General features: G+C 53.5%; 1 long non-coding RNA gene across 1 annotated transcript; it reads right to left on the bottom strand.

Annotated features, from left to right (window-relative positions):
• Positions 1–10,668: 10,668 nt before the first annotated feature.
• On the bottom strand, positions 10,669–19,241 carry LOC142092324 (uncharacterized). Its single transcript, XR_012677011.1, has 4 exons — positions 18,900–19,241; positions 11,326–15,450; positions 10,906–11,032; positions 10,669–10,803 (listed from the first exon to the last, which is right to left on the bottom strand). It is a non-coding gene; the product is annotated as an uncharacterized LOC142092324 (long non-coding RNA).
• Between the last annotated feature and the right edge of the window lie 8,349 nt (positions 19,242–27,590).

Raw genomic sequence — 27,590 nt, 5'->3', positions numbered from 1 at the left:
GCATAAGGGTTGCAGAGGTGAGGACCTCTGAAACAGAGCCGAACAGGGAGGCAATGGTTGTGTTTCGGAGAGCCAACCTGTGCAGCAGGATTTATGGAGATATTCCATACTTCAGGGACAGCAGAGTAAATTGCTCTTTAATAGAATCCTAAATATTCACTCTCAGTATTTACATAAGCATGTAAATATTGCATAACAGCTGCAAAGGAGTCATTAAGGACTACTTATGGAGATAATCCCAATTTAAAAATTCCTTTAATGTGCATTTCCAGAGAGATTACAGCCACATGTACCTGGTCAATAGAAAGCACATGCCGCAGGGTTTGAGGGCAGACTGGGAAGGCAATTGAAAATAACTGGGCAAGACGTATCCGGATTAAGCTGTGTTTATTTCTGGCTTCCATTGGCTTAGTGTGCAGCCTAACACCATTTCAAAGGAATATCGTTTGTGCTAATTAGCTACTGAGCCTGAGCAGTCAAATGCACAGCTGATAAAATTAAGCAATGCCCCAATAAAAGGTTTTCCTCACCCAGTTCAGTCCGCTGAGTTAGTTATGCTGGCAAAGAAACATCGGGTTTCCCATCTTCCTCAACGAATGCAGCAAGGCATTTCCATTTGTTACACTTGTACTACGTGAGCCAGGACTGCTGTTGGGTGAGTTATTGATCGTGAAGGTGTTTCTGGGGCCATTTTGTTATTGTTTATTCGGTTTCCAATTTTATAACCTTCCTCAGCATCTCCTGGCAGGGACGGGTTTTGCCTGCATCAGACTTCCCATCACAGCACCAAGTCCTGCCAAAGCCCCACGCTCGGGACCTTTGGCTCGGCTCAGTGGCTGCTATTTCTTCTCTATCTTGTGTATAAAGTTTTATCTCCTTTCAGAGCCTTGCGTGAGTCCCCTGTGCAAGCAGGCGTTCTCTGTGGCTGCTCCGTGAAGAGCCTGGTTCCCATCTAAGAGGAGATGAAGGAGACCAAATTGCCAAACACCTTCTCACAAATTCGGCAATAGCACGGTATTTAATGCAAGTTAAACAAAATTTAAAGATTTGAAGATCCTGACTTCTTCCCCTCTTTCAACATTTCAGTTGGCCGTGTGTGGAAAGACACTGATTTGAACTGGCAGCAATTCATGTTCACTTTTCAGGACAACAAGGCATCAGAGAATAGGCAGGAGCAGAGCTCGGCTGGAGTAGCTGGGAGGCACGGGGGAGGGATGCGCGGGGAGCTTCTCACAATGGATTCAAACGAAAAAAGGAAAAATTAGGCTGCCGGTCTCTACCTAACAGTGCTCCTGGGCTCAGAAATGCTCTCGCAGAGGTTTTCATGAGGCGTTGCTTTTCATTTTCCCGGAGGAGCAGCAGAGCTGTAGGGAAGGGCAGGAGCGGGAGGTGAGGAGGTGCAGGAGCCGGAGGCAGATGCCGGCGAGGGCAGCGTTTCGTCCACAGCCTCTTCGCTGTGCAGGTGGCTGAGCAAAGCGGAGAGCATGGGCTGCTTGCAGACTCCACGTGCAATCTGCTGGCAGCAGCAGCACGGACCTTTTTTCCCCTTCCCTTAAGCTTACAAAATGGGAATTATGAAAAGACAATAAATATGGATCATGTTGCTTTACGAGTTTGCTGCATGGAACAACACTTCAAATTAAGCACTGTAAAGTGTCGCTGAATGTAATGGGAGAACAATTCTGGGTTGAACAGAATGCACAATCGCCTTTCCTTTTCCTTTCTGTCCTTTCCTTCCTTCCCCAGCCCCACGGAAGCCTGGACCCCTTCCCTATTCCTGCTGAGCTGGGAGCCGCTGGCTCTGGGGGCTTGCCGTGGCAATTCCGATTTCTCTAATTCCTTGACTCTCTAAGCGTGAGACTCCGGAAACTCATGATTCGACAGACGAGCTTGGACTGCTGTAGGCTTTCCCGGTTGCCAGCCCGCGGTCCCTCGAGTGAGCGACGGCTTGCCGCGGAAGGTGGCGATGCACCAGCCTCGCCGTTGCCGCAGTGCCAGCGCGTCGCCTGTCAATTATTCATAGGTCGCAGCAAAGCCCAGCTTCGCCTTTCCATCGAAACCCTCATCCTGCAGGAGTTGTACTTCTTCTGGTTATAAATATTTGATCGTGGCTGGGATCTCGGTACACTATGAGCTGTGGGGGCAGCGTCGGTAGTCGCCCCCCGTTTGCGATCTCCCCCGGGGCTGGGTTGGGGCCAGAGCTGGGCCCCAGCCGCTCGCCTAAAGGGATTACTTGAAGTTTTACACAGCAGCTTAGACCCAAATCTGCCCGGTGAGAGTGATTTCCATAACCTTGCCCTGCCTCTGAACCCGCAGAAGTTTACAGAAATAAACCTGTTCGGCGCTGGAGCTGATCTGAAACGGCTTCACTGAACAGCCCTGCTCCACGGGGCCAGCGACGTTCTGTTTGAAACCGCCCCAGTCCAAGGAACTTCTCCTGCCTCCAGGCTGGGGTCTGGGCCTGGCAAGCTGCCCTGCGGCGAGGGACTCGCTTTGGAGCGAGCCCAGATTCAGAAAAATATGTGGCTTCCTACCCAGACAAGCCTTGTGTTCTTCCCTGCTTCAGCCCGTGCCCCAGCAAGCTCCGGTTCCAGCCGGCGATGCCCCGGCACTGCTCGGCTGCAGCTCTGTGGCCTCTGGAGCAAAGCTTTTGACTGGGAGGTCGCTCCCTTGAGCTGGTCCTGGCGATGGGGGCAGAAACCAGCCCGGAGTTCCTCTGGGCAGCGCCGCAGAGATGCTGTGCGGGTGCTGGGGGTGCTCGGGGAGGGGGCTGTGCAGGGGGGCAGACCCGCAGGCGGACGTCGGGATTCGGCTCCGTTCACGGAGTCCAGGAGCGGTTCGGTTGTCATATCCTCCGCTGGACCCGTCCTGCGTCCTCTGCTCCCCGAGGCTCGCCGCAGGTGAGGGCAGCGGCGCGTCGGGCAGCTCTGCCACGGCCCGCTGCTGAGACCCGCTCCTTTTCAAGAGCCCGGCATTGAAGCCCCTGGCTCTGCTGCCCACCAAGCCTAATTTTCATCCCTGCGTAAGCAAACAGTACTCCACAGAAAGTGCGGTTTTCCTGGGCTGTCAAATATTGTTTTGCCTGTACTCCCGGAGGAGAGGAATGAAAAATTTCAGAGTAAACACTTGGGAATAGGTGTAGGGGAGAGGAACCAGGACCCTCAGGGTATTCTCACTCTCTGCCAAGACTATACTCGCTCCTTTTAATTTCAAGAGGTATTTATAGCTCCTGCCTTCCTTTGCAATTATCACCGTGAGGAGGCGGTGGAAAGGAAGAGGAAAGCAGGAGGGAACTGGCTCTGAAGTCCGTGGACGGGAGCTGGGCCTGCCTGGTGTCTCCTCCCTGCCTTGCCGCCGCGGTCCCGCCTGCAGATGTCCGAGGCCGGACCGTGTGCCGCAGACCTGCGGGGGCCGGGGAAGGCGTCTCGGGGGGACCCGAGAGGGGCCGGGGAAGGCGCTGCCTTCTCCCCTGGCGAGCGAGAGGGAGCCCGGGGAGAGCGGAAAAGCAAAAGCCAGAAAACAAGCTGCAATTTCAACTTGTAATTTTATTTGGTATGTAATAGCTGAAGCCATAATTGTATTTGTGGAGCTGAAAAGTGAAAGGAGATAAATGGTTTAATTTGAGTCAATATTAATTTTATGCAATTTAACTTTTTATCACAGCAAATACAATTATCGTACTTGGGATCCATCAAGAAAGAAAAAAAGTCTTTTTAGCTCAGAAAATGCTTAGCTAACCAGGCAGGGTGTTTGCGGGCTGAGAGAATTGGTTATTACTTCAATTTTGATCAGCTGCACGTTTCTGTTTTAAAGGAGCCGGTCCCGGCGGGAGCAGGCAGCAGGCTGGGCTCGCTGCTGGTCCTGCTGCGGAAAGCAAGGCTCGGCAGAGCACCTGAGCGTGTGCTTCGCCTCCTTTTCCCTGGCCCTTTAGGCCACCAAGGGAAATGGTGAAATAAGGAATAATAATTCCCGAAAATAAGGAATTGGGCCTCGAGCATTTGCTAAGAAATAAGAAGCAAGGATCCATGCCCCTTGTCTTCTTTCTGAATAGACGTCCAGGCAACAAGTAATTAAAGTGCTGCGGGCTAAGAAGGAGCCTTGTTCGCATCCCTTATCTTCCCCTTCCTGCGCAGGAGCAGCCCGAAGCACGCACCGTTTGCAATTGCCCTGGGGCTGCGCCGATGCGGGGGTACCCATCGCACACCTCGCCGCAGCAGCAGGCGCACCGTCGATAATAAAAGGCTTTTTAATTATGGCATCCCGTATCTGTGCTCAGCTTCAGAGCTGTATTCAAAGCGTTCTCGGTGCGGGGTGGGGTTGAGCCCACCCCTCTCCCACACCTGCGGTCTGTCAGAGCAGAGGTGGGGAGCCCGTTATTGCGCGGGGTCTGGGGCGCGCGACCCACCGGGACGGACCCAGCACCGTCGCTCTGAGCCAGCGTTGGCTGCCGGTGCCAGCGGGCAGGGCTGCCGGCAGGAGATGTCGAATGCGTTTCTGGTTACACCCAAATGCACGTTTGTGAATCATGTAACTGGAACTGAACAAAACGCTGTGGCTCCACTGCGAGCCTTCATGTCTTGCGATCACCTTTTAAAAATATCGAAAGGCTGCTTCTGACAAAAATGATCTTTTCCTTACAAGTCAAAGCTACATACTGCCTTTTTTCTGAGTTTCAAGACATGAGAAGGTCACCAGGACTGGCCCACGCTTGGCTTCAGCAATGCCCTCAGGTAGAGTCGGCACTGCTGGTCCAGCACGGGTCTGCCGGTGGGATGGGGGGGCCGGGCAACGCGTGCTTGGCAGCATCCTCGGGGACCAGCCATCTCAATTCGGCATGGGAGCCCAATTTGTAGGCACCCTGCCGCTCCTCCCGGCTTCTGTCCTGGGAAGCTTGGCTTTACAAACTCAGTGTCAGCTGCGCGGCAAAGTGTCCTTAAAAACCATCGGTACAAACCGTTCTAAAGTGGAGTCCTCGCAGGTGCCTGTTTTATCTCTTTCTAAAGTGTCTCTCCTCAAACCACGCACCAGTCAAGGGGCTGCGTTACTAATGCATAGGCATTAATTGGGAAATGCCGGTACGGTCTCGTATACACCAAGGACAGCTTCTTGAACAATCATCACCGCAAAGTATTAAACACAGCATTTATCTTTCTGAAAATTGGTACAGGCTTTGAACATTGATTTTTACCTTAGGGCTAACGTGTTACTTTGGGGAAATGGCTGCAGAATAAAGGATGTTTTGATCTGTTTTGCTTTAACCTTTTTAAATACATCTCAAACACAAATGCTGACTGCTCGTTCATTACCCGTTTTTGATTGCCGGCAACATTTGGAGGAGGAGAGGAGGGGGGATCAGAGGGACCGAGCGGTTATTGCTGCCGACAGCAGCTCGTGTCCGCGGGCTGCGGCACAGCCTGCATCCCGCTTGCTTCAGGCTCGGGACGCTCGTGCCATGGGGACAGGCGCTGGGCAGATGCTCAGCCCGCGACCGGAGGCCGGTGGGACCAGCTGCGGCACAGTGTGGCGTGTCGTCTGCGTACGGCTCTTTGTGCCGACTCGGGATTCGTCCCCTCTAACCTCAGGTAGCCAGAAGCTTGGCGCATCGCTCAGGCTCGGCTGCCTCAACATCCCCTGCAAAAACAGAAGCGCCTGCAGGGACCCAGGGGTGCTCGCCGTGGGCTTCAGGTGAGCCGGGTGCCAGCACAGGCGCGTCCTGCAGCGCGCAGAGAGAGCAAGACTTCGCTGCACCTCCTGCCTGGTGCTGTGACCGCATCCCGAAGCCTCGTGCAGTGCAAAGCCCAGGGACGGGGAAGTCCAGAGTACACAAAGTTGGGAGAAAAATCTCCCTTTGGGCTTTGCGGAGCTCTCGGACAGGCCCTCGCGGGCGGCTGCGGCGCCGCAAAGGGCACTTCTTGACGTGCTGGGACAGAGATGCTCGGGCACTGACGTAGCCAAAGATTCTTGGCAGTAAGAGCCGGACAGCCAGAATAACTCGTTCTTTTTGCACAGGCCTGGGGGAGGTCTGTCTCTGTTACTTCTCTCTGAGAACCAAAGACAAACCCACCAGAGACAGATGTCTGAATTTTAAGGTCATTTTTTTCCCTTTTGTATGGTAATGCATTAGCTGAGCAGAAGCAATCCTCTGTAAGTGCCTTAGGACAGAAGAGCTGTTTTAGGGAATTGGCTGTGAGATACTATCTTTCACTTAAAGTGCAATAAATAAATATACTTTCCTTTTCAAAAAACATGGGAAGCTATGCTATGAATCTTCCAGAAAGTTAGAAGACCTTTGAAGCATTCGGTCTTAGACATAATCAGTCATGTTATGCATTTAAAAAGCAAGCAAACTGGGAAACCAAACTGCAATCCTCTCTTTAACGTGCAAAAGTTTTGGAGAGTTTCATTTTTCATGGTGACTGATGGTTGAGCGGGCCCAGCCTCTTGCCGAGATCTGCATAAAGATCGCATTATGGTAAAATTTATGATTTTGAAACATGTCTTTCACACGCTCTACTAAATTCCTCATGTTTTACACCACCTTCTTATCAGCGCCAGGCAGGTATTGTACAACACCGAGGCTCCGTAATGTTAACAGACAACTGGACGAGCTCCCGTGCACACGACTGCTGGTGCTGCCGCGCTGCGCGGGTTTGGTGCTGCGAGAATGGCGTGTGGCTGCATGTGGCACAGTCCTCCGTCCCTGACCCCACAGCGAGGGGGCTTCGGCTGCTGCCGCCGGCGTGGAGTCCCCGCCGGCGTGGAGTCCCCACCGAGCCACGGTACCCTCGAGGAGCTGGGGCTGCAATGCCACCGTGCAATGCAAGTTAACTCCTCATTGAAAGTGAAATGGTTACTCAATTTAAATGACATATCTTCACATTGCAATGCTTTTCTTTCCTGTAAAGAGTCAGGTAGGAACCATTAATGGTTTAAATTGCATTCAGTCTCAAGAGCAGTGCCGGCTGCTGACCAGTCTTTTGAGCAGCAGCACGATTAGGGTGTCGCTCACCCCCCGTGCGCCGGTCCGAAACCAGGCAGGAGCCAGCCGGGAGGGGCAGGAGCTGGGAGCAGGCACGGAGTCGAGACCCCAACACCGACACGGAGCCGGTGCCCCGTGAGGCAGCGTTACTCGCTCTGAGTGCTACAGGCTCCAGCCGGAGCTGATTTTCAGGGGTGCCATCTCCCCAGCAGGAGGTCACAACGTTTGTCCTGAAGAGAGGCAGCTCAGCGTCCAGCGACGCGGCGAGCTCTCCTTCCCCGCGTGCCAGGGCCGGCACTGGGAGGAGCCTTGCGAAGGGCTCACCCTCCGGAACAGCCACCGCTAAATGACTGTATTCATCAGCAAACACAAAACGAGGGAGCCGAACCAACCAGGCTTTTTTCAGGACAAAGCCAAAGGTATAAAAGACCATTTGGAAATAAAACTTATTTGGGATTCATTGTTCCCTTGGTGCTTTTTAAGGTAGAAAAGGTAGAAAAGCCTTAAGTGCAAAAGCATGTACTACATTCTCCTGGAAAGGAGAATGTGTGATTCACATCGCTTTTAGTGCAAAACCCTCCCAAAGCTGTAGAGCAAGGCTGGGGCAGTGATCCTGCTTGCAGGGCGCCTCGGGCAGCTGGGCCCCTCCTCTCGCCCGGGGACGCGGCGTGGGGCGGCGGGTGCAGCGTCTGCCCAAAGACTCCTGAAACGCTGTTGGGGGAGAGCAAGCAATCCTGCTCAGCGTCTCAGCAGCCTTCCTGAGACCGGGCATCAAATAAAGCACTTCCCTTCATCTCCCGTGTTTCTCCTCTGTCTAATCATTAATTAGAGCGTGTGTCTGCGTTCCTGCCACGGCGTTTTCACTTCAAATGCGGCAGAGGTCACGAATTCCAGAAGCAAACAGCCTGGCATCTGTTTCCCATGAAATCTCACCAAAAGGAGGCCAAGCAGCAAAGCTTTTCGAATATCTCCGTGAGCTTCCCACGACACGTGCGGTCCGTCCTCGGGCACTGGTGTGCCTTTGTCCGAGCGCTGCCAACCTCCCGTCAGGAGGGTGCTGCTCTGCCCCAGGGCTGGCATAAGCTATTCCTGGTTTTTAAGAAGGAAGGGGGGGGGGGGAAGAAAAGAAAAGGTGGTTTAAGGATTTAAGCAGAGGCCTCTTGGTGATGGAGGGAGCTGCCTGGGGTGGTGGCTTTGGCCGGGATGTCCTCGGGGTGATGGATCTGGGTGCCCAGCGCTGCCCTTTGCCCACCCGTCCTCAGCCACCAGGCGTGAGAGGGGAGGGAAGACCAGCCGAGGGTGTGAGGGGGGAGGTGGGCTGGACGATCTCTGCGCTGGCTGTTGCCTCCCCTCACGGCATTCACACACCCGGCGACCCACTTCAGCACGTCTTCAGCTGCTGCCCTTGAAAAAACTGCCGTTAAAGCAAAGGGGAAAGGTACAATAAATTCAATATAATAAACACAACCCCGCATCTGCTCAAGCTGTTAAGCAGCGCTTTTCCAGCAGCGTTCCCCGGGCTTCAATCCGCTGCCCAGGCTGCAAAAGCACAAGCGTGGCTGAAGGCTGCTCCTCGCTGGCTCCGCAGCCACGTGCTCCCCGGGCAGCCTGTACAGCAAACGCCCAGGGAATTCGGTTCAAAGCTCATCGACGCTCGGTGAATCTCGAGCTGGGTTATAGCGATGTTTGTAGTCTGAAATAATGATGAAATACAACTTGTTGTGTCAACGGCTATTGCTTTCTACGGCATTTGCCATACTAAGGCGGCAGAGTGCACAAAAACTCTGAAAGTTAAGTGGAATAAGGTGAAACGGCCTGTTTCCCAGTGCTGGTATTTCCCAGCAAGTTTCCCTGATTTCAATAATGTAAAAACACTTCAGTGTATTTCTGACATTTTCACATCAAAACATAATTATGTTTCACTATTCAAATATTTAGAATACAGTTCTTTACCAATCCTTGCTACATTAATTATTCCTATTAATTATGTATACATTTATAAATAGCAATATAATTAATATTTAACAGTATTTTTATTAGAGAATTTCAAAAGTGTGTTAAAAATCTGCATATCTGAAACACTACCTCTCAAGTCAAAGGACGGTTTTCTTCTTCATCTTCTCCTCGCTCTCTGTCTTATCAGCTTAAACGCTGTCCATGCTTCTCCCCAGGGAAGCTATTTTTAGTTTTGGGGTTTTGTTTTTTCATCATCATTTGTAGTAGGATGTATGAATTGGGTGCTGCTAATTAGAGCTGATCACGTGCACGAGCCATTCCCAGCTGGGAAGCCGGGTGAGGGCTGTGCCTCCACCCCATCCCGTCCCTGGGGAGCGCAGCACCTGTGGCTATCGCAGGGTAATTAATCACCCTGAAGCTGATTGATTTCCTCCCAGGAGGGCTCGGGCAGCTCGGCGATGCCCTGCGGACCGGCCGGAGGCGGTGGGCTTGCAGCGGAGCAGCAGCTTCCCCGGCTGCAGCCAGGCTGGGGCGGCCGCGGGGCTGAGGGGCACCTTGGGTCCCCGCGGCGCGGCGTTTCCCGAGCTTCGCTGGCACGAGGGCCGCCCGCGGGTCCTGCCCGCCCGCTCCTCCCTAAGGCGCCGGGACCCTTCGCACCGTGACCGGTGCCCACCGAGGCTGAGCCTGGGAACCCCAGCAGCTCCTCTGTGGGCTGTGCAATTCCAAGCCCAGCATGGAAACAGGGGTGATGTCAGGAAGAGGGGTCTCGGTCCCACCAAAACCAGCGAGCAAATGCAGGCTGCCGGTGTTTGCCGAGACTTTGAAGGGGCTGTCGGTTTGCTGCGAGGGAAAGAAGGGTGACTCAGGACAGGGATAGAGAACCCCAAAGGTTCCATTTGTGACCCAAATAACGAGCCTGACGCTATGTTCCCTGTCCCGGGGAGGGGACCCTGCCGCCTCCGGGCAGGCGTTTCGCAAGTGGCTTTGTGCTGGGAGAAAGCGCAGCGAAGGCTGCTCCCCCGGCGGAGGGGACGGGGCAGGGGGGTGACACCTTTCCCAGGGAGGCAGCGTGCCCCTGTCCCCGGGGCTCTGCGCTCGGCCCTGCACCGGCTGTGCTGCAAACGCAGCCCGAAACGGGAGCTCGGCTCCTCCTCCCTGTTTTCTCCATCACCTGGTGCAGGAGCGGGTGCCCGGTGCCCGGCGGTGCCCGGTGCCCGGCGGTGCAGCCCGGCGGAGCCCTGCCAGCCACGCGCCGCTGCCAGCCACGCCGGGCCGCAGTGAAGCTGCTTACGGAAATCACGCGACTGCCGGGACGCAGAAAACGCGAATCAGCACAAATCCTCCCCGCTGCATCAGGTATGTGCATTTTCTCTGTTAACATGACGCAATCCACCTGCCTGCAGTGCACACATTTTATTCTTATTTGCCATTTTATGTACTTTCCCCAGGGCATCCCCCATTGCCCGAGTGCAGTATTTCTTGCCTCCGAATATCAGCGTAAACATTTCTCAGCAAGTGCATTTGCTCCAGCTCGGAGATGGGCCCGGACTTACTTGACTCATCACTTTTTCACTGATTTCTGAAAAGAAATTCCAGGTTTTGTTGCTGATTTTATGCAGAGTGTAACGTCCCAGGAGTAGCTGGCATACTGAAATGGGGCATAGCATCTACCTGGATGTCTAAATTACGGTGTTTAAGTCCCCGCCATGGCCAGTCCTGTCTGCAAGCTGCAGCAAGGAGGTCCCAGCCAGGTAGTCTGGCGGGGTTAGCACCCCAGAGTGTGGTTTTGGTAAAACTGATGAAACTGTCTTCTTAAGAGAATGCACCTCTGTCAAATAATCATCTTTTCTCCTGGCCTGTTCTGCGGACTAGAACAAAAGAAGAAAAAAGTGAGAATGAACTAATGGAAAATTTGAGTACAATTTTAAATTGAGGAGAAAGAAATAGAGCCTATCTGTCGGCGTCCCTACCTGCTGTAGAGCCTGCGTTATCCCAGCGGTGGTCCCCAGGCCCCGGGAACGGTCCTTAGCGAGCGGGTTGCTGCGCTCCTGCCTTGCATCTCGAATTGTTCCCAGTCTTCCATCACCTTGAAAAAATCTGCATATGGTGATGACACTTGGGTCATCAAGATTAATAACGATAGACTTCTGCTGGTGTTTAGTCAGGGAAAAACACCTGGAGCTGCTCTTTTATGGCTGATTAATTAGGGGGAAAAAAACACTGTGCCTCTAATTGGCATTTGAGTTCTTTCTGAGTTTTAACATTCATGCTATGCAAATATATCAATTCCTAACAATGTCTAACAAGATCATTTGAAAATGAGTCTCCCTGGGGGATTGCAATCACGGCTTTGGGAAAGGCCTAAGCCTCTTTGCCTTCCATCTACTTACAGAAATCAGCAGAAAAGTTGGTCTCTCCTGTTCGGCGGCCGACGCGTGTCCATCGGGTGCTGCCGCGGGGCGGGTGGCAGCCCCCACCGGCCCCCGCCTCTGCTGTCGCCCGCTCCTAAGCGGTGGGAGAAGATGCTGTTCGTCTAGCGCTTGCTTCAGCGCCTAACTGTAAGAGCAAGGATGGGCTCCTGGTCTTTTTTGCCTTTATCTGCACGCTGCCCCTTTGCTTCGTCCCCGCTTGCTTCCCGCAGCCGCCAAGAGGAGCCGGCGATGCTGCTCTTGCCACCAGGGAAGAGGAGGCTGGGCTGCGCCTCCGGCCCCTCTCCTCCCTGCCTGGCACCAGATGTTTCGGCAGAGGGAACAGAATCGCCCATGATTAATTCATCCTCATGAAAAAACCATGTCTGACTCGGCTAATCGCTGGTTTTAAGGGTGTTGCGTAACTTCGCTCTGGAAGGGAGGCCGCCGGTGCTGTCTCGGCAATACAAGGTGTTCTTGGAGGTCTTGTTTACACCGGAGTGATAAAGCAAGTCCTCGATGTATTTTAATGTGCTAATTGGGGGTTATTACGGCCCTTTTTATTTACAATTATATTACAAATGTAATATTCCGTCTCATTTTACTCTGCACTAAGAGCTTTGAAAGGATGATAATTACCTCTCATGTAAACCTATACTTATACAGAAAAAATGACATGTGAAATGAAAGGCCTGAAGAAACGGCATAATCTGTGTTTGCTTTGCGTAGACATGCAGGATACGCGCCCGCTCGGCTCCTGGATGTATGCAGTATTTACACTGGAGCAGCTCGTTAGTGCCGCAGACGCGCTACTGCGTTCGGGCACCGAAGGCAGCGCGAGGGGACCTGTGTCCCTGCCACATCCCTGCTGTTTGCTTAATATTAAGGCAGCCCTCTGCATGTAAATGCTGGCTGGGAGGGGATGAATAATTCACCGCCGGCACATGGAGCGGGCGGGTTTTGCCTCGTTTTCCTGCCCGGTTGAAATCCTGTGTGCAAAGGGCATCACCGCCTGCCCCGGAGTCTGTCGCAGCCTCAGGAGGAGAGTAGAGATGTCTGGAGAGTATTGCCTCCCTCCCACAGGATTAGGGCCCCGAAGCTGTTGGGTTTGGAGGGTTTGCTGGCGATGGCTTGCGCTGCTCCACGCTCAAGATCGCCTTTGCATCTGTTCGTCTCGTTATACGGAGCGCGTCATGCCGCAGCGTGAAAGATTAGCCACAGATTTAAAAAAAACCAAAAAAAAGTACAAGTGTAAAGCTATAAAAGCACCAAGTTGGCAAGGAGCGAAGGAAGGTACCGAAGCACCCGGGTACGTCGCAACTCCCTCCCTGGGTAGCGCGTCGTTTCCCTGTGCCTGCAGGAAAACTGCATCAGCTCCCAGAGCTGGCGAGGGAACGCGTTGCTGCAGCTCTTCCCTCTCGCTGCCTTTTCTGTTCCTTTTCCCCTTTTTTTATCTCCGAGGCCTCAGGGTGATAATTATTTTTTGACTGGAACAATAAGCCAAAGCTCTGTGACTGGCAGGGATAAGTTTGGGTCGTTATTTATTTTAAATGACTAAGCTGATTTGCTTAATGCTCATCTCTCAGCCGGGGATGCGGAGGGGGCGGCTCAGCTCGACCTCTCGCTTTGCTGCCGCGGAGGAAAGGTAAATATTTCCTTGGGCAGAAGGTTTCTCCAAGCCTTGTGAGATGTGGCAGCGCAGGGCGAACCTGCTTGGATGCATAAAGTAAATTTAATAGGGACTCTGGCCCCACCGCTGCCCCGGAGGTCCTTGCGAGAGTCCGGTACGGCGTGAAAGCCTCAAGGGACAGGGCTGATCCTGGGGAGAGACAGCCGTGAGCTCGGGGCTCCCAATGGCACCTTCGTCGTCCCCTGGGTGTGATGACAGGGAAGCAGAAGGACGAGATGGGCTGTGCTGGGTCCTCTCCATCCCCAGTGCCAGGATTGAGCATCCCGCGGGGGATCCCAGCACCCACGGCCCCTCTCTGTTCAGCAACACCACCAGGAAGGGCACGTCTCAGTTGTGTCGAGAATGAAATTCTAGCTAGATTTGGATTTTTTTTTTCCTTCTGTTTTTGAAGTTTGCCAGGAAACTTGCTAAGGAGGCTAATACGGAGGTGTAAGCCTTTTCAGCGCAAAGCCAGCTGACCCAGTTAAGTCACCTGTCCCCGCCGTAACGGGATATCTGCTAAAGCCTTCGGCGCCGCCGAGGAACCGCTGCAAATCCTCCCTGACAGCGCGCTGCGTTACACCGGGAGGGAGGACGGGGCAACGGGGCAAAGCATCCCACAGGCTCCGTGCTGCGTTACACTGGGAGGGAGGACGGGGCAACGGGACGAAGCGTCCCGCAGGCTCCGTGCACGGCCACATCCCTCCCTGCAAGGTTTATTTCGGTCCCAGGAAGGATTGAGATCATCCCTTTATCTTCAGGCTCACCCAGAGCGCTGGAAAAGACTTGCCTGATGGTGGAAGCAGCTCGCAGCTCTGCTGTCGCTCCGCTGCATGCTTGCCTCTTTTGTTTTTACTTTATTTTCCCAAAGCATTCACCAATAAGCCAGTCTCTGCTTTACAACCCTGGCAGGCAACAGCTCTGCCGCACGGCTGGCTGCCGCAGCTCTGCGGGGCCTCCTGCGCTGGCACCCGGCTCCAGCGGACGCTTCAAGGGCGCTTAATAAAAATCAACCAAACTACTTCTAGCATTCGAGCGTGTCGCTGGGCTGCTCTTGGGGTGCTGCAGTGGAGCGGCCTCGCACAGAAAGGGCTGTGCAGCCGCCACGGGCTCGCCGAGCATCCCTTCAGCACGCGTGCTGCCGGTGCTCTGCGTCCCGCCGGCAGCCCGAGGAAGATGCTGACAAACGACGAGGGGATGTTTTACAGCTACGACGGGCCAGGAAGTGTCTCTGGTACGAGCTGCTACAATCCTCCCAAATATTTGCATTGCAACAGATGTTACTTTATACATTTTCTTTCCTTAAGTCTGTGGTTATTACCGAGAGGCAGAGATGCCAGGTGGGACTCTAACTACCAAAATCAGGACTCGTTCAGTGCTTTGATGACATCAGTTAGCTTCAGGGTGCAAGTGCCAAGATTTCTCCAATTATGGCAGGTAAATCTCTCGGTCTGTAATAATCTCATTCGAAGTGGTTCAGATTAGTTCAATTTCTGTTACACGGAGACATACATCCTTATGCACCTATATATGTGTCGTAGAAAGCTACTTGCTATGCTGTGACTTTTGCCTATAAAGTCTGTGTTTACAGATGCACTCATTTTTCTGAAAAAAATTCCTTTTCTGCTGCCGTCCATGTGATGATCAAGGCCCCAGCGAGTCGCCAGCCCAGGGAGCTTTCTGCAAGAAGAGAAACGCCTTCCCAGAGTGAGCCAAGACCTTCCAGGCAGCCACTGAGAACTTGTTTCCGCATCAATGGGGGAACAAACCTACGGAATTATAAGTGGGGAAAAAAAAAAGCACCAAACCAGTCAATTTCCAAGACATGGAAGATGAATTTCAGCCTGTCTGGGGAGTCTGTTCCTTCAAGGACTCTCTAGCTAGGTGAATAGTAACACGGTTTTCAAGTACTTTGGCGAGGAGGGAGGGGCTCGGTGCTGCTCGCCACGGTCCATGGTGGCTGAAGGGCATGGGGGGATGGAGGGGCATCCGAGGCGATGCCTCTGCGCTGGGCAAATTCCCCTTGAGCAGTTCAGCCCAAGCAGGAGAAGAAGGGGACTTCAGAGATCAGCTATACAGAGGGAGTAATTCACAGGCACTCTTGATCTGGAAAGTGCTTCATTTAAATCTAGTCGAGAACTGGGGCCGTGGTCCCGCATCGCTGCCGGCGCTGGGCACAGACCGAGCAGCAGCGGCCGTGCAGCAGGCAGGGCTGCCTGCGCGGGGAGAAGCCTTGTTGTCCTCGCTGTAACTGTGGGTGGATAAACAGCCACATTTAATCTTCAGGGCTTTTGCTCAGACACCTTTCATCAGAACTTCTTGTCTTTTTTTAATGAGAGAGTATTAAATCCGAGAGGATTTGCAGCAGAAGTGAGTTTCATATCCCAATTTCCGCACCCAGGAAATCAACTACTGAGTCCAATCGTTGTCAGAAACAGCTACCAAAAAAAAAAAAGAAGAAACTCAAAATCTGCACAGAAGAAGAAACACAAAGTCTTTGGTGTGAAGGGAAGAGGCGTATCTCCCTGGAGAATATGATAATTTATAATGAAACATTATCTACAGACCCATATGTTACATTTTCTATTTATGGCTAATTTGCTTAAGCATTTATAATGTGCACCCCAAGGGAGGACAATTTGTCTTTGGGCAGCTGGCTAGCCAGGGAGGGAAGAAACAACACGCTTTTTCATCTGCACACGCCAGCAGCCAGGAAGCAAACAGCACCCGCTCGAAAAGGTGCTTTGGGGAGGCTGCTCCCGCTCAGAGCCAGCCCTCCCTGCAGCCAGGACGCTCGCCATGGTGGAGGGACCCCATGGAGGGGCACGAGCGGGGGGACCGGCCGCCCTGACGGTCCCTGGGTCCCCGGGAAGTTGCCACCGCCCCCGGGCTCGGGGCTGCCCCCAGCCACGGGCTCAAGAAGCTAACCTCCCGTCCTTACAGTTTCTGGCAGAAAAATTAGGGGCCAGCTTCTCCCGAGGCGCGGGGTATCCCTGGCACTCCCCACGAGCGCCTCGTCCCTCCTGGCCGGACCTGCTGCGGGTGAGGCTGGGGAAAGGGATTGTCCCTCTGGTGCCGCCGGGTTAAAGCCGGGAGCGGTGCTGCATGAGAAAGCCCCGCAGCAACCCGAAGAGCGTGTATGAAAATGATGAATGCTCCTCTCAGCCTTGCTACGAGGCTGAGGAGATCCTGGGATATAAACATGACAGTTTATACGCCGGGTATGACTGCTCTGCTCTTCCCGGATGATATTCAGCCACAAACATTTCAATCACATCCTCAGCGAGGGGTGGATAACCCAGATGACTCTCTGAATCACTCTCTGCATCACTAAAATATTTTCAGATCTGATCCTAGACGTCTCAACAAGATGTTCACAAATCAGCCCAGGAATACCTCTCCCTGCCTCTGATGTTCAAATTTTGCCCTTGAGCTCTCAGAGCAAAAAAAAAAAGAAGATTTCGCGATTTCCTCCTGTAATTTGACCCAGATGGCTCCTCGCGAGTGCACGGAGCTCGTCAGGGCACGCGGGCCCGTCCGGAGCCCGGGGTGTGCCAGTCCCCGCGCCCCTGGCAGCAACGGCCCCACCGCAGAAGATAACTTCGTTTTGCCCAAGGAAGGCTTGGCTGCACAGCCACAAGCTGCTTGTGGGAACGATGATGTGATTTTGCTTCAGGGTGAGGTGGTGGCTGTCCTGCTGTACGGGTGCTCTGCACCCGCGGGGCTGCAGAGGCAATTCATTCCTAATCCTGTCCTTCCTCCTGTGCGTGTGGCTGATGACATGAGGGTGGAGTAAGATCATTAATTTATCGGCTATCAGTGATATCAGTAATAAGTTTAACCATGCTTTTCTTGCAGGGAATTGGATTTCAGAAATCTGGATTTCTGCTTTGATGATCACGTGTGTACATGCACCATTAGCTGGAATGTAGACCCTTGGTGAAAGGAGCAGGTAGCGCTGGAGCTGTACGTAAGTGTATGTGTCTGCCGGTAACACGTGCGCTTCATAAATGAAAGCGTGTGTCAGTCAGCTCCTGCTTTTCTCTGGCCAATTACATCCCCGTCCAGCTAATCAGCAGTGGAGGAGAAGCTCACCCTCTCCGAATACTCAGATGACAATTTTATGGATACTTCACACCCCTGCAACATCAATCCAGCTCTCAGCTTTGCCCAGGTTATTGATTAAAAGTGTATTAACGATCAATAGCTGGTCTAATTGCAGGGCTGCTGTAATGGCCACCTCTCACAGTTCTCCGCTCTCACCACGGCCGCGATGCTCGGGAGCAACGGCAGCAGCGGCAGCAGCGGCGGCAGTGGCAGCAGCAGCAGCAGCAGCATGCCGTTCCCTCTCCCTCGTCCCCTGGAAGCTGTACAGCTGCCTGATGTGTGACCGGGGACCTAACATCTCGATTTCAATAGAGGAAATCAAAGTGAACTATCAAAACTCATTACCATTTTTATCTCCAATGCTGCAGATTCTATTTGCTATAATTTTATTTCAATCTGAATGCACATTGGAGTTGTACAGGCAAGAATACCCTCTCTTTCTCCCCCTTCTTTTTGTTCTAAGCAATACTCAGTCATAACCGTAAGTGGAAAAACAGCAGCCACACGCATCCCTGTCACAGCCAGGCTCGGGAGAGAAAAGCGGGTTTGAAGTGCTGAAGCTCGGGGGCTGCAGAGTCACTGGGAAGCCTGGATTGAGGAGAATGAAGTTCAATAATACAGGCAAGCATTTTAGTGTGTTTAAGTATTTTAAACCAGTCCGCAGGTGTACTCGTCGGTGCTTTTCTTCATCTCAGTGCCTGTTGTCTCTGAGTTGTGTAAAGACAAAAAGGAAAGATGGGCTCCGTTAGGCTGCTGCTGGGCTCTGGGAGCCCCCACGTTCCCCAGCCCTCACACCGCCAGCCTGGGCATCTTCTCAAGCAGATGCTGGAGTTGCTTCCTTTTGCCAAATGCAAAGTTTATTGTCTGTTTTTACAGTAAACCCTGATGCTGTTTCTCCAGTCCCCATCCAGCGCTTTCGCTTGGGTGTGCTCCTACGCTCCCTCGGGCTTACAGTTGCCTCGTGAGATGCACGCAGCGCCAGCTGCCAAGGGGAGCCAGGTGCCGAGAAGCAGCCTCTTTCCCTCTGCACCCCTCGAAAAGGACGGGCTGGATCCCCCGTTGTGCCCAGGCTGCTTCCTCAGCCTTTGGCCCAGCCTGGGACGTGGATTGCTGGTGCCTAAGAGCATCATCAAGAAACTCGACACATCCCACCGGGGCTGTTGAGAGCAACCGCCGGGAACGAGACGGTTCAATTCCCTCCTCAGTAGAGGGATGCCAGCCGGCAGCGTGCTGGAAGAAGCCAGCTTGGTAGTTACCCCCACAGCGCGCCGCCGCGCAGGGGTCCTGCCGGGGGACCCCGACACGGGCACAGCCGGGTGCCCCGCAGCGGCCGCCTGGGTCTTGCTTCCCCTCGCCCACCCGGGCCCACTCATTTTCACGCCCGCCCTCTCCCTGGGAGGAGCCGCGCATTTTCCCTCACATCATGTGCGAACTGCATTTCACTGCAGCCCACATGCTGGTTAAAGTTAGAAACAGATTAACGTGGTGCTAGCACCGAGACGTCGCTCGGAGCAGCACGGAGCAGCACGGAGCACCACAGCCCGGGGGCCGTGCTGGGCGGTGAGCTGCAGAGAGCCAGGGCGAGGTGGGGTGAGCCCCCCCGAGCCTCCCTGGCAGCCAGGGGCTGCCAGGCTGGGACGGGGCCGGCGGCAGGAGCATCCTACGGGATGCCGGTGTGCGGGATCGCCCCCAGCCCCGGGGTTCCTGCAGCAGCAGCAGCACCAGCAGCACGTTTCCTGCACTGCTAAAAATAACCGTCGAGTGGCAGATTAATACACACCTGTAAAGGCAAAGAGCTCAGATCTTCCTCCAAGGCTGGGCTGTGATGTTTCACTCAAAAACACAAGGAGAAAGTGCCGGAAAGGGAGAGCCACACACCAGTACTTTTAGAGTCCAGCGTGGGGCTGTTACAGCTGCTGAAGCCACGGTGCATTGGGGCTCATTACAGTTTGTGCTTCTCCGGCAGCAGCCTGGCCGCGGGGATGGAACGAGCGCGGCCGCGGGAGCAGCTCCCCACGGCTCCCACGCCGAGCCCTGAGTACGAGCCCTTCCATAACCGCCGCTCCAGCAGGCTGCCAGCGTTGCAGGCGCACCAACGCTGTCGGCCGTGCTGGGGCGTGCAGCTTCCTCACCCACCAGCGGCCGCTCGACGAGAAATCGCTAATAGGAATTAAGAATCAAAAACATGAATTGTGAGGCGAAACGTCACCTCGGTAATTTGAACATGTCTGAGAGAGGAAGCAAAGGAGTGGGGATGGCTTGCACCTCTCCCCGCCTGGGTACAGAGCCGGAACTCCGGGATCGTTTCCCTCCTGAAATAAATGATGCTCAGGGGTGTTTGCACTGCGTGCTCACCCGGCCGTTCATACCAGCAACAGAAATGCAATAGCCGGGAGAAAGAGAGCGATGTTCCTCATCCTCCAAGCCTCCCAGGGGCAGAGGCAGCTGAAGGCAGTGATGGACACCGAGCTGGGAGACGGCACAGTGGGCAAACGGAGAGCTGACACGGTGGCCCAGAGAGCGAAGGCTTTGGCTGTCGCAGCACTTTATAGTCGGACTGAAAACGGGAAAGGACTCAGAGCAGCAAAAAGAGGCTTATTCTCAAGGCAGAGAAGATGCTTCAGTGCAGCTTGCTCTCCGGCACAGTGAACATTTAGTCTCCGAAACAGTTTTCCACCTTCCAGCTATTTACAAGTTTCCCTGAGACACGGTTCTGTCTATCGATGCGCAAAAATTCATTCCCTGCCACCACATGTTGGGGCTTCGTCTCGCTGTAGTTAAGGCTCAGGACGCTGAGGGGTTGTTTTTCCAGCACTGGCTGCTCTGAGATTTTCTGCCCGTGTGCCACAGATGTTAATGCCAGCTGTAGCCAGTCTGAGAATGTAGGGAAATAATTTACAGCCGGGAAAAAACGGTCCGGCTGAATGCAGGTAACTTCCAAAATCTTTCCTAAGATGTATTAGGCAGCTTTTCGCGATCTCTCTGTATAATTTGTCATGGTTATGCTGCTGTAAATTCTGCCTGGCAACAGGTGCAGCAGATGGTCCGGGGCAATTTATATTTTAATGCTTAGGCCGTGCATAAATGCACCATATGTAAAACCAGAGGCATAGGTGTACTCGGCCTCTTGCTGAAAACCAGGCTGGCTTTCTGGCCCATGTCTCGCTCGCTAGCAATATCCTGTCTGAAAAAATAAAGTCCTGGCGTTTCTTAATTGGGCTGCAATCTCCCGTGCGCCACAGACCGCCGAAAGCCTCAGCCGTGTTAACTAGAGCTGCCCCTTCCTCCCTGCCGGGCGCTGGGCAGCTGAGCTGCGCAGGCATTACCCGACACCTGCCGCAGCAGCACACGGCAAAGTAATAAAAACTATCTAGTGAAGTAATAAAATTTTAAAAAAGCTATCAAGCAATAAGCAAAGTAATTAAAAGTAAGGCATTGCACGTGGGACACAGAGCATGACGGGTCTTCTTCGTTTGACTGGGAGGTGTAGAGATGCACCGCAAGTTCAGTGGGATCCTTGATGCGGAGGCAAATAACCTGTAGAAGGCTTTTGGGCCAGTTTCCTACAGAAGGCACTCCCCGTCTGGAGCGGGATTCCTGCTGTCACTGCTGCCTGCGACGTGGGACACGCGGTGCCTGGCATGTCCTCACAACTCACGCTCAGCCTGCTTTCTGCCGAAAAAAATAGACTGATCAAAGGGGGATTGACAGCCGTTGCTTAAGAAGGCGCCTGAAGCCCGCCTGCTGCTCTTCATCGACGCTTCCATCCTTACTGTCAAAAAGAGCCATTTTCTTGTACTTGGCTTTCCACAGGCCCTCACCATATAGGAAAAGTCCTTCAAAAGCAAAGACTGCTCTTGTCTGCAGAGGCGACATAAACCGAAACACTGAGCACTGCCTGCTTGTTCCTTAACTGTGCAAAACCTCGGCACTTGGCTGAATTACTGCTAGACGTCATGCCAGCGCGTGCCAGGATTGCACGCAGGTGCCTCTGCTCTCCCCTGTGCAGGTACGTACAGGAGGAGACGCAGGCTTTCCCAAAATGCCCTCCTTTCTGGTGAAATCCTATCCCCTCCCCAAGTTTTAGCACGGGAATCTAATCTTTGCAATGAGCAGAGGTTCTTTTTTGACAGCCGAATTAATATTCATTATTCATCAGGGAAGAAAATGCTGAGCTGTTTATCATTGCTTCATTAGATTTAGCCAAATACCAGCTAAACGTAATTACTTGCATAAACTCCTGTGGCAAGGCTTGAAATTTGTAGTCAAAAAAGAAAACCTGAGGAAGGACGGTGGAAATCTGGCTCGTGGGTCCGAGCTCACCGCTGGTTTTGAGCCGTGGTGCTGCTGGGGGGGTCCGGCACAGCGGGCACCGGGGGCAGCCGAAAACAGGTGTGTGCTTTAGAGAGCATCTCCCCGGCCTTTGCCATCACCTTTTCTGTTTGTGCACAGCCAGCGAGAAAACACGCAAGCTACCTAGCAGCCAGCGTACCGGACGGCTCCGTTTCTGCCTGACCGTGCCGCAGCTCCAGCAAGGGACGCGCCGGCGTGAGAGCCGCTCCGGCCCCAGCCAGAGGCGCAGGCGGGGCTGCCTGGCCCTGCCGGCAGCCGCGTCCGCCCTGTCCCGGCACTGCCGGTGCCGCACGCCGGGCGCGGGAAACCCGGTAACCCCCCCAGGCTAGAGCTCGCCCCTCACAGCTGTCCCCAGAAAAGAGGTGGGGGGAGGGAGCGTCCTTGTTTGCTCTCCTTAGCTACCGCTTTATTTTGTTCTGGTTTATCACAGCTATGTCCACGGAAGATCGCGGGGAGGCTCGACCTCCCTCCAGCCCCCCCGGGTTTTGTGGGTGGGGAAATGCAACCCGTTTCCCCTTCCTACACACTTAATTAACTAATCAAGCCCTCCCCCTCTGCTTCCCTGCCAATAAAAGCAGTGGTACGGGGCTGGACGTGCCCCAGCTGTGATGTCCTGCTGAAGCCCTGCTCCATCCCAGCCCGCCTGACGGAGCCCACCCGGGGATGCCGTGGGATGCTCTCCAGCGTGCGTGGAAGGCAGGTCACCTCTCCTCCTCCGGGTCCTGACCAACATTAAATACCTCTGACAGGCACCCGAAGAGGGAGCAAAGGCTCTTCTCTGCCTTTCGGATCCACTTGCTAATTACAAAGTGTGTTCATTTTAGCACCCTGCTATCCCATAATTGATGTTGGATACCTCTCACAATGAGCCTGATTTAAATGTATACATGTTTCTCCTTCTCCTGAAACCCTGCTGGCTGTGAGACACCTAATTAACAGCAGAGCTTTCAAAGTCTCCCTAACAAATGCATCCCTGTGTTTCTTAGCACAAGGAGTCTCATTAGTGAAGCTGTGCTTTGTGATTATTTATACCCCTTCTATAATTAAAAATTCTGAAAGCTAATTACAATTATCCATCAGTTTTTCAACATACCGGGACTAGACATCTTCACATTTTTTTACCATTGGTTTTCTTTTTGAACCGACATCCCCTCGTCCTTCAGGCACGGGCGTGCATAAACCCCCTCCCAGGCTGCACCGCTCCCCACAACCTCCTCTTCAGCTGCAGCTCTCCTTCTCGTCGTGCTTCGTAGCCGCTGGGTATTTGCTTTTATTATTTGCTTTGCTCCGTTGTTGCCAGCAATGGTGTTTGCTTTGGTAGCTGAAAGTGGAAGCAAGTGACAGCAATTGCTCCTGGCTCCCGAGAGCCGAGGGAGCGTGCAAGGCGCTCACGCGCACGTGCAAAGCACTCACGCGCGTGTCGGCCCCGCTGCAGCCCTGGGGAAGCAACGCGGCGGTGCCGAGGATTCGCACATGGCACCAGTTAAGGTTCCCCTCCCAGGACCAGTTGCCAACATGGCACTTTCTCTGTAGGTTTGGGCCAGTTACTCCCATTGTCATGGCAACCCAGAAGTTGAGCCAGGTGCTACATCCCCCATCCCTGCCCCACCGCCCCGGGGTGCGTCACCCACTCCCCACTCCCCCCTCGTGTCATGACCCCCCGTAGCACCTTTCGGGGTTTTGGAGCGGGACTGAAAAGGGACTGTGAAAAATGGCTTTCGAATAGAGCATGTTCCCTGCACGGGCTACATCTGGGAAGTCATAATCTTAATATGAACATCTTTAAATATCCTTACTAATGGGCTCATTCTTTAATTTCCTGAAGCAATGACAGTTTCAACAGACCCTATATCACAGCTAAGATGGGATCTGTCACTGAATGGCTGAATTATATTTCATCCTTTATTTTTATCAGCTCCGCTGACTTATTTATTACATTTAGAGTCTCGGCTGGCTTTTGTCTGGCCTGTACTTTGCTGCTGCTCATAGAGGAAAAAAGCCATAGTTTATAAAGCCATTTTCACAGCGTCCCCATAATTTTAGGCCATGTCTGAGGCTTCATTTTGAATGAAACTCTGTAGATAAACTGTTATTCATGGTGATGCCTGTGACGTCCTTGGCAGCCCCCAGAGAACGCTGCCTGCTTATAAAGGGCTTTCCCTCAGATGTATTTTTGAAGAACAAAGGGCAATTTTCCCATCTTCGCAGCAGCAGCAGCCCACGAGGCAGATGCCGCTCAGGGTGTTATCTTGCAGCATTTTTTTATTGAAAATGTAATAAAACCCCGGGCTGCCTGTGGCTGGAGAGTGAGCCCTGGGAATTGCTTCCCGTGCAAGAGCCAGAGGGTTTGCAGTAGGCGGCTGCTCCGCAGGTCGACGCCGGCCCTGGTCCCAGCCGGGCTGCTGGGCAGCGCCTGGGCGGGCAGGGCGGTGGGAAAGCCCCCACGGGTTTCCCTGCCAGGCGTCCCCGGGAGGTCCTGCCCTGCCACGGCTCTGCCGCACGGCAGCTGGCCGGTTCGCCCCGGCACGAGGGCGAGAAGGTGACTTCCCATGCGACTTGTCCCCCGCCTCGCTCCTCCGAGAGCCTCACTCCCAGCAGTTCAGCCTGAGGCGAAGCCAAGCCAGGCTTTAAGCATCTGGACATTACGAATACGGGTGTTACGGAGCCAACAGAGCATTTGGTCTTGTTGTCCTGGATGCGTTCCCGTGCTCCCTGCTCTGCTCGTATGTTGGCTCCGGGGTTGTGCGTGCCCCCGGGGTCGGTGAGCATCTCCCAGCCCGGGCGCTGCCGGCACCGCTCAGCTGCTCTGCGGCACCGGGATGGCCAAGTGCCATCTGCGAGCCTCGCCGGCCTCCCCCACTTGCCGAGCGGTTCAGGGCAGCTCACAGCGGGGCACAGAGACAAGCTGCCGGCAAATGTCGGTGACCTCCAGCCACAGTTTTGGGGACAGGGAATTTTCCAGGCAGATGAGGAGAGCAGAAAGGAGCTGGGAGAGTGGAGGCAAAGCACACGAGCAGCTCCAAGAGCTTCTCCCGAGACCCGGCAAGTGCCAAAGTTAATACATTTAATATATTTTGTACGCGCTATGCCAGGCATTAGAAATGTGCTTGTTCTGTCATTGCTCTGAGGCAATCACAGTGAAGCATTTGTCCTCTGAGTGCACAGGGAAAAATTAGAGTGCCCTGAGCTGAATTGGTCAGCCAAAAATAATGTACGGCTTTATCCTTGGAAGGAAATTGGGCATTGATTGGAGGACAGAAGTTCAGTGCAATACTTAAAGCAATGTGACATTTCCATACATTAGGGAAGCATGCGTGGTAGGCATATTTCAGGGCGTAAATTACCGGTTCCCGGTCGCGCTCCTTCGCGTGCCTTCGCCCGCGGTCGGAGGAGAGCAGCTCTCACCAGGCGCCGTGTCCCCGTCCCCCGCTCAGCGCATCGCTCCGGCACGGCGCTGTCCCGTGGGAGCAGCCGTGGTCCTGCCGCGGAGGTCGCTGCAAGGATCGGCGATTTAGCACCGCCGTAAAACCTTGAGTGGAGAAATGATGGGAAAGCTAATACAGTCATTACCACATACTGATTTACCAGTTGCGGGGGGAGGCGATGGAGCAAATTAGCTTTGGTGTAAATGCAGGCAGCTGCCAGCCTGGACCCAGCCTGCCCCACTGATCCGTTGCCTGCCCTCCACTGCTGAGCTGTGCTCAGCCACAGGTAGCGTGGGACGAGGCAGATACGGGGAACTGCTTCAGTTTTTAGGTGTTGGTTTTTGCATCAACAGCGTATTTCCAAGTCTTTTCATATTATTAGAAATCTCCTTAGCAAGTGTTTATATTCCTTCAGTTCCTATGCCAATGGATATTTAGAGGGGGGGAAAAAAGGCAACTTCAGGCTTAGGTAATTATGAGATTGCTTCTATTGCTGCTGACACAACGGTGGGAGTATCTGAGCTTGATTTCTTCCCGGAGAAAGGCTGAGCAAAGACCCAGAAAAGAGCCTTTGCCACAGCACCCTGCTAGCATGAGGCACCAGGCAGCTGCGCGTGCTGCCTACTCGCGCTGCCTGCGCAGGCTCCTGGCTGCTCAGCGAGTCCTGGCGTGCTGCAAGCAGCAGACCAGGAGCATCCATCCTCCGCTCTCGGCAGCGTTTCCAGCCTCGTCGCAGGATGTAGGAGGGACGACCTGTTGCCACGCGTGAATAAAAGGCCTATAGAAAAATTCAGCCTGCGGATTTCCCTGGGAGCTTGTCTGAGGTGACAGCTCCGACAGCCCTTAGCAGGCTTGCGGAGGTAATTGCATTAGTTCCCGTGCATCAATCTGAAGAAGTGGAAGTTCAGATTGGACTGGCGCTCGCAAGAGGAAATTCGCAGTTGGCTGAGCAGCAGCTGTATCTCTGTTACTGCACAGTAGCAAAGCCGCTTTGGGAGCCTTCGGGATATGTTCCCGCAGCAGCGGTGCAAGTGAGCTGATGTGCAGCAGGGCGAGAACATGTTCACCGTGGCCTTCCTCTGCCTCGCCTCATCGCAGCTAAAACCTGGAATAGCCACAAAGCAGCGAGTGACCCGGAAAAAATGCCGAGGTGTCCACCTCCTGCTCTCCCGTGGACAGTCCCTTAACGGCGTATTAGCTCCGAGTGCCAGGCTACTGCTGCCACCAGTGCGGGCTGGTGAGCCCTGGGCGACCCGCACAGCGATGCCCAGGCTGGGATGCTCCTTTGAGGAGCGGCGGCCGTGGGGGGAGAAGCCACCCGGCCTCTTCGGCCAGAGGTGCTTTATCCGTCGCAGCCCGTCCAAACTGTGAGAAATTGCCCTCAGCTCTATGAATATGTAAAGTAACTTGCAGGATCTCAAGGCCTGCCTATCTACCCTTCTTAGGGATGGTAATGATCTCTGAATATGAAATTAGGAATAATTATAATCCATTCATCCCTTTAATAATGAGTCAAATACTTCCAGTGCTCGTTGGCAGACATTCTCTGAAAGTTTTCCATCCTGCATGAGCAGAAGCAATTTTCCTGCCGGCTGAGTTCGCAGCTTTTCCCTTTGCAGCAGCCAACGGTGTCCAAGGCCCGGGCGGTCGGGCTGGCGGAGTGTCTGCCAGCCTGGGGGCCCGGCTCGCCAGCCCCTGCGCTCCGCGTCGGGAGCCCGCAGAGCCTCCCCGCAGGGTGCTCCGGCTCTGCCCCCCCGGCTGGCAGTTTCCAGTTCCTCTCCCTGCGTGGGAAAAGGCATTGAGAAGTCTCCTGGGTTTCATGTAATTGATTTTGTTGAGGTTTTAATTAGCAAAGCTCCAACTCTCAGGTAATGAGGGCGTTGTCTGTAGTTTATTTATGTTTTTCCATTTAAAGTGCATTGGTTTTTATCTCATTGCATTTTTCCCCTTCAAATAACTCACTCGTAATTACCTGTTCTCGTACAGATAGGATGCTTCCATTTTGTCAGCGTGGTTTTTAAAAGGCTGCTAATAGCATAAATGCCGGAGACTCAGCACCAGGTGACGCAGGTCGTGGTCCGCTCCCGCGCTCGCTGTCGGTGAGCTCCTCTGTCTGACGGGGCATCGTCAGGGTCCCCAGCTCATGGGCACGAAGCGTCCGAGAGCCGTGGCTATGAAGCGATCTGGAAAGGCAGAGTGCTTTTATTTCAGAGCAAACTCTCCAATTCCAGCAGTAACTTGAGGAATTCCCAGGCACGTCCGAGGACAGAAAGCCAAGTGCTCTGTTCCCAAAGCTAATATATATATAGACAACAAGAGAAAAAAGGAGCTTATGACTAAACATTACAGTAGCCTGAAGAGCACAGCAGTATTTTAAGCTACTGCCTGCTATCTTTGGACTGTGACTCTCTGATGAGTAACAAAATATTTGCTTTTTTTCCCTTTATGGGTCTGTCATTTCACCGGCAGAATCTTGTCCTATTGACCCGAAGAACCTCAATTTCAAAGCTATTAAAACCTAATTTTCTATACCAGGCTCCTGAGACAGGCACTAACTTTCATAGAATAATTCATTCCTTCCCTCTGAAAAAAAAAAAAAAAAGAAAGAAAGAAAAAAGAGAGAAGAGAAAGGCGTTAGAGTGCCTATGGAAAGGGATGCCGGGACGGAGCCGCGCAGCCAGGCAGCGGCTGCC

Source organism: Calonectris borealis, chromosome 23 (genome assembly GCF_964195595.1).
Source record: "Calonectris borealis chromosome 23, bCalBor7.hap1.2, whole genome shotgun sequence".
In the NCBI taxonomy this organism is placed as follows: domain Eukaryota; kingdom Metazoa; phylum Chordata; class Aves; order Procellariiformes; family Procellariidae; genus Calonectris; species Calonectris borealis.
This window is presented reverse-complemented; position numbering and strand designations above follow the sequence as displayed.